Source organism: Chiloscyllium plagiosum, unplaced genomic scaffold (genome assembly GCF_037043375.1).
Source record: "Chiloscyllium plagiosum isolate Xiang-an unplaced genomic scaffold, Cpla_swu_hap1 HiC_scaffold_21, whole genome shotgun sequence".
NCBI classification, from domain to species: domain Eukaryota; kingdom Metazoa; phylum Chordata; class Chondrichthyes; order Orectolobiformes; family Hemiscylliidae; genus Chiloscyllium; species Chiloscyllium plagiosum.
In genome coordinates, this window is record NW_028270159.1 from 33,060,406 (window position 1) to 33,071,115 (window position 10,710).

Genomic DNA, 10,710 nt, shown 5'->3' on the forward strand with positions numbered 1-10,710 from the left:
CTCAAGTAACTGAACAGCTTGGGACTGGGAACAAGATACAGAAAAGTGAACAGATCTCCATCAGGTCAAGAGTTGTCCATCAGTTCTCTGCAGTCAAAATCCACTTTCGACCTGAATAAAACCAGTCTATCTTTTCTTCAGCAGTTGCTGTAAATTGTGGCTCATAATTGATAAGAGAACCAACCATTCTGTGTCTCTTGCAAATAGGTGGAAGCATTCAGGAAATAACACATTTAATCAGCACGAACCAATTTAACACATAATGTGAACAAAGACAACTGAACTGCATTCCTAGTTTCATTCCATCTGTGCTTTTTACCTATATACGTTGTATGTGTATGCATGTGGATGTGTTTATGTGCATGTGTTCATGTGTGTGTGAAGTGGATTTTCTAAAGGGTTTAGAGTTTTAATTAGTATTGTTAGAATAGTTTACCTTTAGCTAGAGTCTAACTATAAATAGATAAATAGCAATTTCTATTAAGTACAGTAACCCTCTCTAAACTTTCTGTCAACCTGGGTCTGAAAAATAGTTGAAGTGTGACATTTTGTGTACTTTTTAAAATCTTTAACTTTTGTGATAACTATGGGAATAACAGGACTTGATTTTCAGCATGTTACCCCAATGAGCCATGATACCACGGCATTCAAGGGCTTGGAAGATTCTGCCCATAGTTTCGAATCTTTGCCTTTACACACCTTTATCTGCTGTTAATGTCATCCCAGGTCCAAGCTAGTCAGTGAAACAGAAACAGTTTATTGAGAGCTCAGTCTTACAGCTCCTCGCATCCCCAGTGTTGCAGGTGCTCCCTATATGCTTCAACAATTAATAGCTATCATATATTTATTCTATTTCAACAAAAACATCACAAAAATAAATAATGTGATTAACCAGACATTAACCCTGAAAGCACACCCATTACTGTCGGTAGTTAATAGATTAAAAACAATGTTCAGTTGTGCATAAGAGCACTTCTGGATATAAAAAGAAAAAAAAACACAGCCATAATTCTATTGAATGGCAAAGCAGGAATGGCCTAATCATGTTCTTATTTCTTCTGGTGTTATGGCCTAATTGACTCAAGAGGACACTTTAATGAAGCATGGTAGTTTATATAGAGTTTTAAATGTTGTAGTTCCACAAGAAAGTTCCTACATAAGATGGATTTTTCTGTTAGTAGTGAATCAGTGACACTCACCACTGACCAATGTACAAACACAGATTAGGAGGAGTACTCCTTCTGAGGCTGCTCTACCATTTAAGAAAAGAACTGATCGTAAACTCAAATCTGCATTCCTGCCTATTCTTGATAGTCTTTCATCCCTTGCCTATCAAGAATCTATCTAACTTTACCATAAAAACAATCAAGAACTTTCACTGGAAAAAGTTTTTAAAAACTCAAGATACACTTGAGATAAGAAATTTCACCAAAACTCTGTTTTAAATAGTTGATCCTAATTTGAGAGTCTAGATATTGACATAATAGGAAACATTCTCTCCACATTTACCTTGGAATTGTTTATGTTTTAACTTAGTCAATTAAGAAGCATCTGGGTGAGTACTTTAAACACCAGGGCATAGTAGGCTATGGACCAAGTTCAGGTAAATGGGATTAGTGTAGTTTGGTGTTTGTTAGTCGGCATAGATGGGTCAAAGGGCCTGTTTCTGTGCTGTATGACCCTATAACTATGATTAGGCCAATAGTCTCCCAGGTAAAACTTTGAAGTGATTGTTTCACTGTCGTAACAAGGGTGTGTACAGCAAATTCAAACTAGTGAAATGCCACCAGGCCAGGAAAGTGTATGAGAGGAATGTTGCAGGGATAGGTGTTATGGCTATGACTGGGATTCTCTGTTAAATATTAATTTGATGAGTAATTATCATCATAGAATCCTTATAGCATGGAAGAAGGCCATTTGGCCAATGAATTGCACAGCAATCCTCCAAAGACCATCACACCCAACTCCTACCCTATCTTTGTAATTTCAATTTCCCATGTGTTAATCCACCTAGCTTGCACATCCCCATACACTATAGGTAATTTAACGTGGTCAATCCACCTAGCCTGCACATCCCCGTACACTATAGGTAATTTAGCATGGTCAATCCACTCAACCTGCATAGCTTTGGACTGTGGGAGGAAACCAGACAAGGGGAGAATGTGAAAACTCCACGTACAGTCACCTGAGGATGGAATCAAATCCAGGTCCCTGAGGCACGGTGGCTCAGTGGTTAGCACTGCTGCCTCACAGCACCAGGCTCCTAGGTTCGATTCCAGCCTTGGGCGACTGTCTGTGTGGAGTTTGCACATTCTCCCTGTGTGTGCGTGGGTTTCCTCTGGGTGCTCCGGTTTCTTCCCACAGTCCAAAGATGTGCAGATTAGGTGAATTGGCCATGCTAAATTGCCCATAGTGCTAGGTGCATTAGTCAGAGGGAAATGGGTCTGGGTGGGTTACTCTTCAGAGGGTCGGTATGGACTGGTTGGGCCGAAGGGCCTGTTTCCACACTGTAGGGAATCTAATCTAAATAGAAAGACCTCCTGACTGCAGCAGTAGTGGCTGAAGGCTGTAAAACTACAAGCAGCCACAAGATGTCAGAAATGATGACAGGTTCATGCAGTGTGGAGCAATATTTCTGGAGAAGATGAACAGTGTACTAAAAACAAAGATTGCTTATTGCATTTTCAAAAAAAAAATCGAAAGCAATTTGTTTGCAATGGATAACTTCTCCCCATTGTTACCCTGGATATACTGAGTGACTAATTTCTGAACATTAAGGTCCCACAGACAGAGGTGTTGGTAAATGAATATCATCACTGTTTCTCAGTCTTGCTGCCTTTTCCCTTACCAGGTGATCGAAGGTTAAAATCTTGTCAGAAGCTCTGCTGCACCTCAGACATTATAGTATCTTCTCAGTAGTGTGCTGGAATTTTAGTCTCAATCTGTTGATCAAATCTTGCATTCAGATATTGAACCAATAACCTTCAGATAGAAGCAGAGAGACGCTAACATCAAATATGAAATTAACATCCACTTTTTTAAAAAAATCCTCAAAGAGATACAGACTGTTCACAAGGATGATGCAGACAATGAGGTCTTTTGGCTTTACCAAGTTTAAACTGTGAAGAATGTATGGCTCCTTGCTTCACAACATCAGATTGAATTTTAAATGAGCAAGGTTTTATGTTCTCGAGTGCTTCTTACTGATTGTTTGCAGGGGTTCATTCTGATATTAGCCCTGCATTTTTTTCTAGGACAGTCATTTTGATATTGTGGCTCAGGCTGTCCCATGGCCTCCAAAAATGGCCTCACAATTGAGTGAAATGTGCTGTTGCATAGGGCAGACGAGTTGGTTCCAAAATTGTCTTCTCTGGAGCATTGGAAGCTGAGGGTGACCTTATAGAGGTTTGTAAAATCATGCAGGGCGTGGGTAGGGGGAATAACCAACATCTTTTTTCCAGGTAGGGGAGCCCAAAACTAGAGGGCATAGGTTTAAGGTGAGAGGGGAAACATTTAAAAGGGACTCTAGGGGCAACCTTTTCATGCAGAAGGTGGTACGTGTATGGAACTAGCTGCCAGAGGAAATGGTAAAGGCTGGTACAATAACGAAATTTAAAAGACATTTGGATGGGTATATGAATAGGAAGGGTTTAGAGGGATATGGGCCAAGTGCTGGCAAATCGGACGAGATTAATTTAGGATAACTGGTGGGCATGGAAGAGTTGGACTGAAGGGACTGTTTTCTTACTGTACATCTGAATGACTTCATAAATGTTTCTCACAAACCTGATCATAAATGATTGCTGTGAGAGAAGATTTTACATATTTGTGGACTCTAAACTGAAAATCCTGTCTGGTGCCCTGAACTTCATGTCCAAGGCTATTAAATGCAGCCTCAGCCGCAGCAACTGGGGAGTTGCAATTTAATGCCCCAGGAAGGCATAAAAACATGTGCCATCAAGGCAGCATGATGCCCAACATCTACCCACCATAGGACTAACAAAGAAAGAGCATCTGGTTGTGTCTTTGCTTCTGGACTAGAACATCCCAGCTCAGGATGTGGTGATAGAGGTGTAACCTATAACATTCAAACAGTTAAAAAGAAGAACCAATAATCCAACCTGAGGCAAAAGGGATTTAACCACCACTGGGACTGTCTCAGAATTTGGGTTTAGTTTTTAAACATTAGTGAGGAAAGTAACAGCTGCCACTAGTAAGAGTGACTATGAAGTAGTCGGATTGTTGTTAAAAAGTCAATTGGTTCACTGAGATGCTTTCCAGAAGAAAACGTTTCTTCCTCTATATGACCACACCAATATGGTTGACTCTACAAAGGGGTTCACAAGCGATTTACCCAATCAAATAACATGGGCAGCTAGTTCTAGATAATAAACATTCGTCTTGCCAGAAAAAGCCATATCCCAAAGTTTAATATAAAAGCAGATGCCTTGAAGAGAGGTATTTGTATCCAGTGCTCCAGATAAAGCTCCAACAACGGAGAAAGCAATTTATGCTGAACTCCTCCCTTTCTCCAGCTTGACATTAGCAAGACTAAAACCATCGTATTTGGCTCACAAAAGATTTTGCCTTCATCCCATCACCGGTTACTCACACAAGATTGAAACTGTACACAACCGACGAGATATGAGCTTCCAAATCATTACCCGTTTCTCAGTCAGAAAGTGTGCATCCACCTCTACAATAATCCCCATTGATGGTCAAATTCTCAATCACTCCAAGTTTATCTTCCTCACCTCTGGATGGTGACCACTTACAAAGTCACTCTCATCCAGAACACCAAGACTCATACTCATCTATGAACCCTGTCCTTGCTGTCTCCACTAGCTCTCTTCAACATTCCAAGCCCCCCATTTTCCCCCAGCCCCCACCATCACTAACTTATTTAAACGCATTCCTGACTTCCCCTGTGCAACCTCTTCTATAACTCATATCTCACTTTTACTCTTCCTAATCTGACTGTGTACCCATTCCCCCGTTTCCACAATTGGGAGGAAGATCTTAAATGCTGTACTTCTACGCTTTGAAATTCACTTGATAAACCTCATAACCTTGGTACATCTTTCTTTATTGTGAGTCAAATTGTATCTATTGGATTGCAGCAGTTCAAGAAGGTTGCTGACCATTACCTTCTCAAAGGAAAGTAGGGAAGGTCAGTAAATGCTGACCCAGCCAGTGATGTCTATAGCCTATGAATGAATATAAAGAAAATCTCAGAAACAACAGTAAAAATGGTTGTTTTTGCAGACTGGAGAGTGGTCAACAGCTGTGTTCCCCAAAAGTCATGGTTAGTACTACTGCTTTTTTTAAAATACATATATAAGTGAGTTTGAAATTGTAATACAGAATAAAATTTCAAAATTTTCTGATGATATTAAACTTGAAGGTATAGTAAACACTTAGGATGATAATGATCAACTGCAACAAAACATTGATAGACACTAGCAGAGGCAGACAAATTACAGTTAAAACTTAACACAAAGAAATCTGAGGGAATGCATTTTGCAGATAGGAAGAATATGTATAAATTTAATGGTATTTTTAAAGAGGTTGCAGAATCAGAGGAACCCAAGAGTTCATGTGCATCAATCTTTAAAAGTGGAAAAACATTTTGAAACTATAGTTAACAAAGCCTTCATGGGATCCTAAATTTAACAAATACAAGTATTGAATACAAAAGTAAAGGTATGCTGGCTCTTAGAAAAGCTATGGACAGACCACAGCTGGTGTATTGTATCCAGTCCTGGCCATCACACTTCAGGTAGAGTATATAGACCCTCCAAGAGGGTGGATAGGAGATTTACCAGACTGGTTCTACAGATGAGGGATTTCAGTTACAAGGTTAGGTTGGAGAGATTAGTGTCTTATCCATGAAGCAAAAGTGCTAAAAGGATTTTTTGATAGAATTGCATAATGGGTGCATATAGTTCTGATGAGATGATCAGGGGGACCCAGACTTCAGGCCCAAGGGATGGGAGGACAAATATTGTTACACATTCAGTGATACTGGCCTACAATTCACTGCTTACACAGCGATGGAAATGGAAATGATCAATGATTTCTAAAGGAAGTTGGATGAATGCTTTAAGTAAATAAATCAGGAAACATACTAATAGGGCTATGGGGCTAGAGCAGGAGAAAATGGGATTTACGACATTGCAGTACGGGGAGGGGGAGGGTGGCTTGGTTGCAACGGGCTAAATGGCCTTCATCTGCATTTCAATATTTTCTATGATCAAAAACTCTTTAAGAGAATCATTGGTTGTATCTCCTAATTTCAGCCCAATTACTTTCTCAGGGAATAAAAGTGAAATCCGAATTTCTGCCACAGGGCAGAACGTTTCTGCTCAGACAGACTGCAGTTTTTGTTTGAAGTGTAAGTTATCAGAGCCAGCCACTGAATTCTAATATCTTTGTCAAGGCGTTGAGGCATTTTTATTCTTGTATTGTCACTGCACCCTGTTTCAGGAGAGTGATGTCTTATGTTTACACAGGGCCATCAGGGTTTCTTAACTCTATCTGAATGCTGGTTTGTGTTTATATGTCCCTACACAGGGACAGCACACAATATTTGCTTCCCACTGTTCCATAAATGAATCCAACCTTCTTGCCCCCATGTCAGTATTGTAGACCTATCCTGAGAGGAGTCAAGAATGCTGTCAGCTGCTGGAGCCAAGCTGGCTGTGCAGTGAACTGGCAGAGACAAAACTGGATGTCTTCAGCTGAATGCACTTCTCCAGAGTCAAAACTATTTCATGTCCAATCGATGATATTCCCATATGCCCTTCAGCTTATGAATGTTTTAAAATGCCGATTAGAATCAGCATTGAGTTCTTGGATTTGCAGTACATTTAGCTACAACATTAAAATTGAACCCACCCCTCCATGCAAAAAGTAGCTGAGTCATCTAAGTCAGTGAAGACTAAGATTCACTCGACCTTTGGCTGGTGCTACATTGTCAATCCTAGGCCAGGTAAATTGGGAGTACGCTTGACCCTTCACTCTGGGACCCTGATTAAAATATCTAAGGGTAATTTCAATAGTTAAAATTTGGGACGGTGAGGAGGGGCCTGTAATTTCATCAGATGGATGAAGTAATCTGAGTGTTCTTGTTCATCTGTACTTATCATGTGATCTTGTGTAAAAGATTAACCTTATTACTGCATTATTCAAGTTTCTGATCTAACAGCATTGGTAATTTTATAGGAACTTGCCGCAGTCTTGTAAATTCCCTGGTGTGCCACACAGAGGCAGTAGCATCCCAGAAGTACTCATTGTGATTTTCACCAATTTACTTCCAAACGTTCCGCAAAAAAATCTGCTTGTTAAAGGAAGTATTCAAGAAAAATGTTTTCTGTTTTGATCTAAACATCAACTAAAGCCAAGGATAAACATAACAAAGTCAATTCTTATTACAATGTACACATGAATCAGTTACAGTATAAAAAAACCCAATTGGTTTTAGAACTTGAATCTCTTTAATACTTTCTTCCACCATGTGAAGTAGTGATGTAGCAGTAACGTCACTGGGCTAGTATTCCAGAATGTTTTGGGGACGTGGGTTTGAATGCCGATGGTGAAATTTGAACACAGTACACATCTAGATTAAACGTTAACTTGATGGTGATCGCTGATGATTGTTGGAAGAAAAGTATCTAAATGCCCCTGAGGGAAGGAAGTCACCCATCCTTACCCAGTCTGGCCTACATGTGACTCCAGGCCTGCAGTAATGTTGACTCTTAACTGCCCACAGAGCAATTAGGGATGGGCAATAAATGCTAGCCAGTGATATCCGCATCCCTGAACAATTATTCTTTAAAATTAACACTCGGTTGATCAACGCTGTGGGTTTACAGGGTTTGCACTGATTAGTTTCACTGGCCCTTTATAGGCTCAAAATCGCTCACCTGAGAAGTAACTTGTGTTTATCCAGTTGCTATCATAAGAAGACAGCCTTAGCCACCAGCTATTTGGTGAGCAGCCAAGGAACATAAATAAGACAAGGCGATACTTTCAGGTCAATACTTGCCTGAATGAGTTCAACAAAACTCCAGAAGATCACTGCCACCCAGGACAAAGCAGCCCAGTCGATGGTCACCCCCAGCAACATTCACTCTCTTCACCATCAATGTGCAGTGGCAGTAGGATGAACCATGTACTAAATGCATTGCAACAACTCACCCACGCTCCCTCCATAGTATGCACCATCCTCCATCACCTTGTAGGACAAGGGCAGCAGGAGCAGGAGAAGGTGACCACCTGCAAGTCAGACACCATCCTGACCTGGAAGTAAAAAGACATTCCTTCACTGTCACTAGGACAACATCCTGGAATTCCCTTCCATCAGCACAGTACTGCACCTTTGAAGTCTGCTCTGCCATTTGTTAGGTTCATGCTAATCTGATTGTGACCTCACTCCACTTTTCAGTCTAGAATTCTATAACTGTCAACTCCCTTGCTGACCAAATCTCTCTCGCACTCAGCCTTGAATATATTCAATCACCCAGCCTCCCCTGCTTTCTCGGGAAGACAATTCCAGAGAGGAATGTTTCTCTGAGTGGAAAGGTTTCCCCTCATCTTCCTACACCAGCTGGCATGCAGCGATTGATGATGGTGGCTCCATATTACCTTCCCAAAGAGCAGTCAGGGATGAGCAAGAACTGCTGGCTCCGCCACCTGTACTCACATCCCATGAAAGAATTAACTAAGAATACTGTGTGCAAGCTGTAAGATATGACTATTAGGCTTGCAGCAGTGTTACATGTGTGAGGGAGAGGGGAACGACATGAATGTTCGGTGTAAGATCTGCTCAGTTGAGACAGTTGGTACTGTAGTTAAGAGTGTGGTGCTGAAAATCACAGCAGGTCAGGCATCATCCAAAGAGCATGAGAATCTACATTTGGGGCAAAAGCCCTTCATCAGGAATGGGCCTGTGAGCCTCGGGGGTGGAGAGATAAATGGGAGGGAGATGGAGTTGGGGGTAAGGTAGCTGAGAGTGCAACAGATAGATGGAGGTGGGGCTAATGGTGATAGGTCAGAAGGTAGGGTGAAGCGGATAGGTGGGAAGGAAGATGGACAGGTGGGACAGGTCATGGGGGCGGTGCTGAGCTGGAAGGTTGGAACTGGGATAAGGTGGGGGGAGGGGAAATGAGGAAACATGACCAGGGCCTCCAAGCCCTTCGTTTCTTCCTCTCCCGCCGTCCCCACCAATACCCTTCCACTGACACTCAGTTCGTTTGGCTGAACAGGTCCTCAAATTCCCTCAACAATTTCTCCTTCAAATCCTCCCACTTCCTCCAGATGAAAGGGGTAGCCACGGGCACCTGTATGGCCCCCAGCTATGCCTATCTCTTTGTTGGCTACATAGAACAGTCCATCTTCTTCAGTTACACCGGCACCACTCCCCACCTCTTCCTCCGCTACATTGATGACTGCATTGGCGCCACCTCATGCTCCCACAAGGAGTTGAACAGTTCATTAACTTCACCAACACATTCCACCCCGACCTTAAATTCACCTGGACCATCTCTGACACCTCCCTCCCCTTCCTGGACCTCTCCATCTCCGTCAATGGTGACCGACTCAACACTGACATCTTCTCCAAATCCACCGACTCCCACAGCTATCTGGATTATAGCCCCCCGCCCCGTCTCCTGTAAAAATGCTATCTCTTATTCCCAATTCCTCTGCCTCCGTCTCATCTGCTCCCAGAACGATCAGTTCCACCACAGAACACGCCAGATGGCCTCCTTCTTTAAAGACCACAATTTCCTCTCCAACGTGGTCGATGATGCCCTTCAGTGTTTCTCATCCACTTCCCACACCTCCGCCCTCAAACCCCACCCCTCCAACCACAACAAGGACAGGTCTAATCCCCTGGTCCTCACCTTCAACCCCACCAACCTCTGTATACATTGCATCATCTTCCGTCATTTCTGCCACCTCAAACGGACCCCACCACCAGCGATATACTTCCCTCCTCACCCCTATCCACTTTCCGTAAAGACCATTCCCTATGCGACTACCTGGTCAGGTCCACGCTCCCCAACAACCCACCTTCCCGTCCTGACATCTTCCCCTGCCACCGCAGGAATTGCAAAACCTGTGGTCACAAGTCCTCCCTCACCTCCATCCAAGGCCCAAAAGGAGCCTTCTGAATCCATCAAAGTTTCACCTGCACTTCCACACATCATTGACTGTCTCCATTGCTCCCGTCGTGGTCTCCTCTATGTTGGGGAGATAGGACGCCTACTCCCAGAGCACTTCAGAGAACATCTCCGGGACACCTGCACCAACCAACCCTACCACCCTGTAGCTGAACACTTCAACTCCCTCTTCTACGTCACCAAGGACATGCAGGTCCTGGGCCTCCTCCGTCGCCACTCCTTTACCACCCAATGCCTGGAGGAAGAACACCTCATTTTCCGCCTCGGGACCCTTCAACCCCCATGGCATCAATGTGGTTTCCTCATTTCCCCTCACCCCCACCTTACCCAGTTCCAAAATTCCAGCTCAGCACCACCCCCCTGACCTGTCCTACCTGTCCATCTTCCTTCCCATCTATCAGCACCACTCTCATATCTGACCTATGACCATTACCCCCACCTCCATCCACCTATTGCACTCTCAGCTACCTTCGCCCCAACTTCACCCCCCTCCCATTTATCTCTCCACCCCCGAGGCACTCAGCCT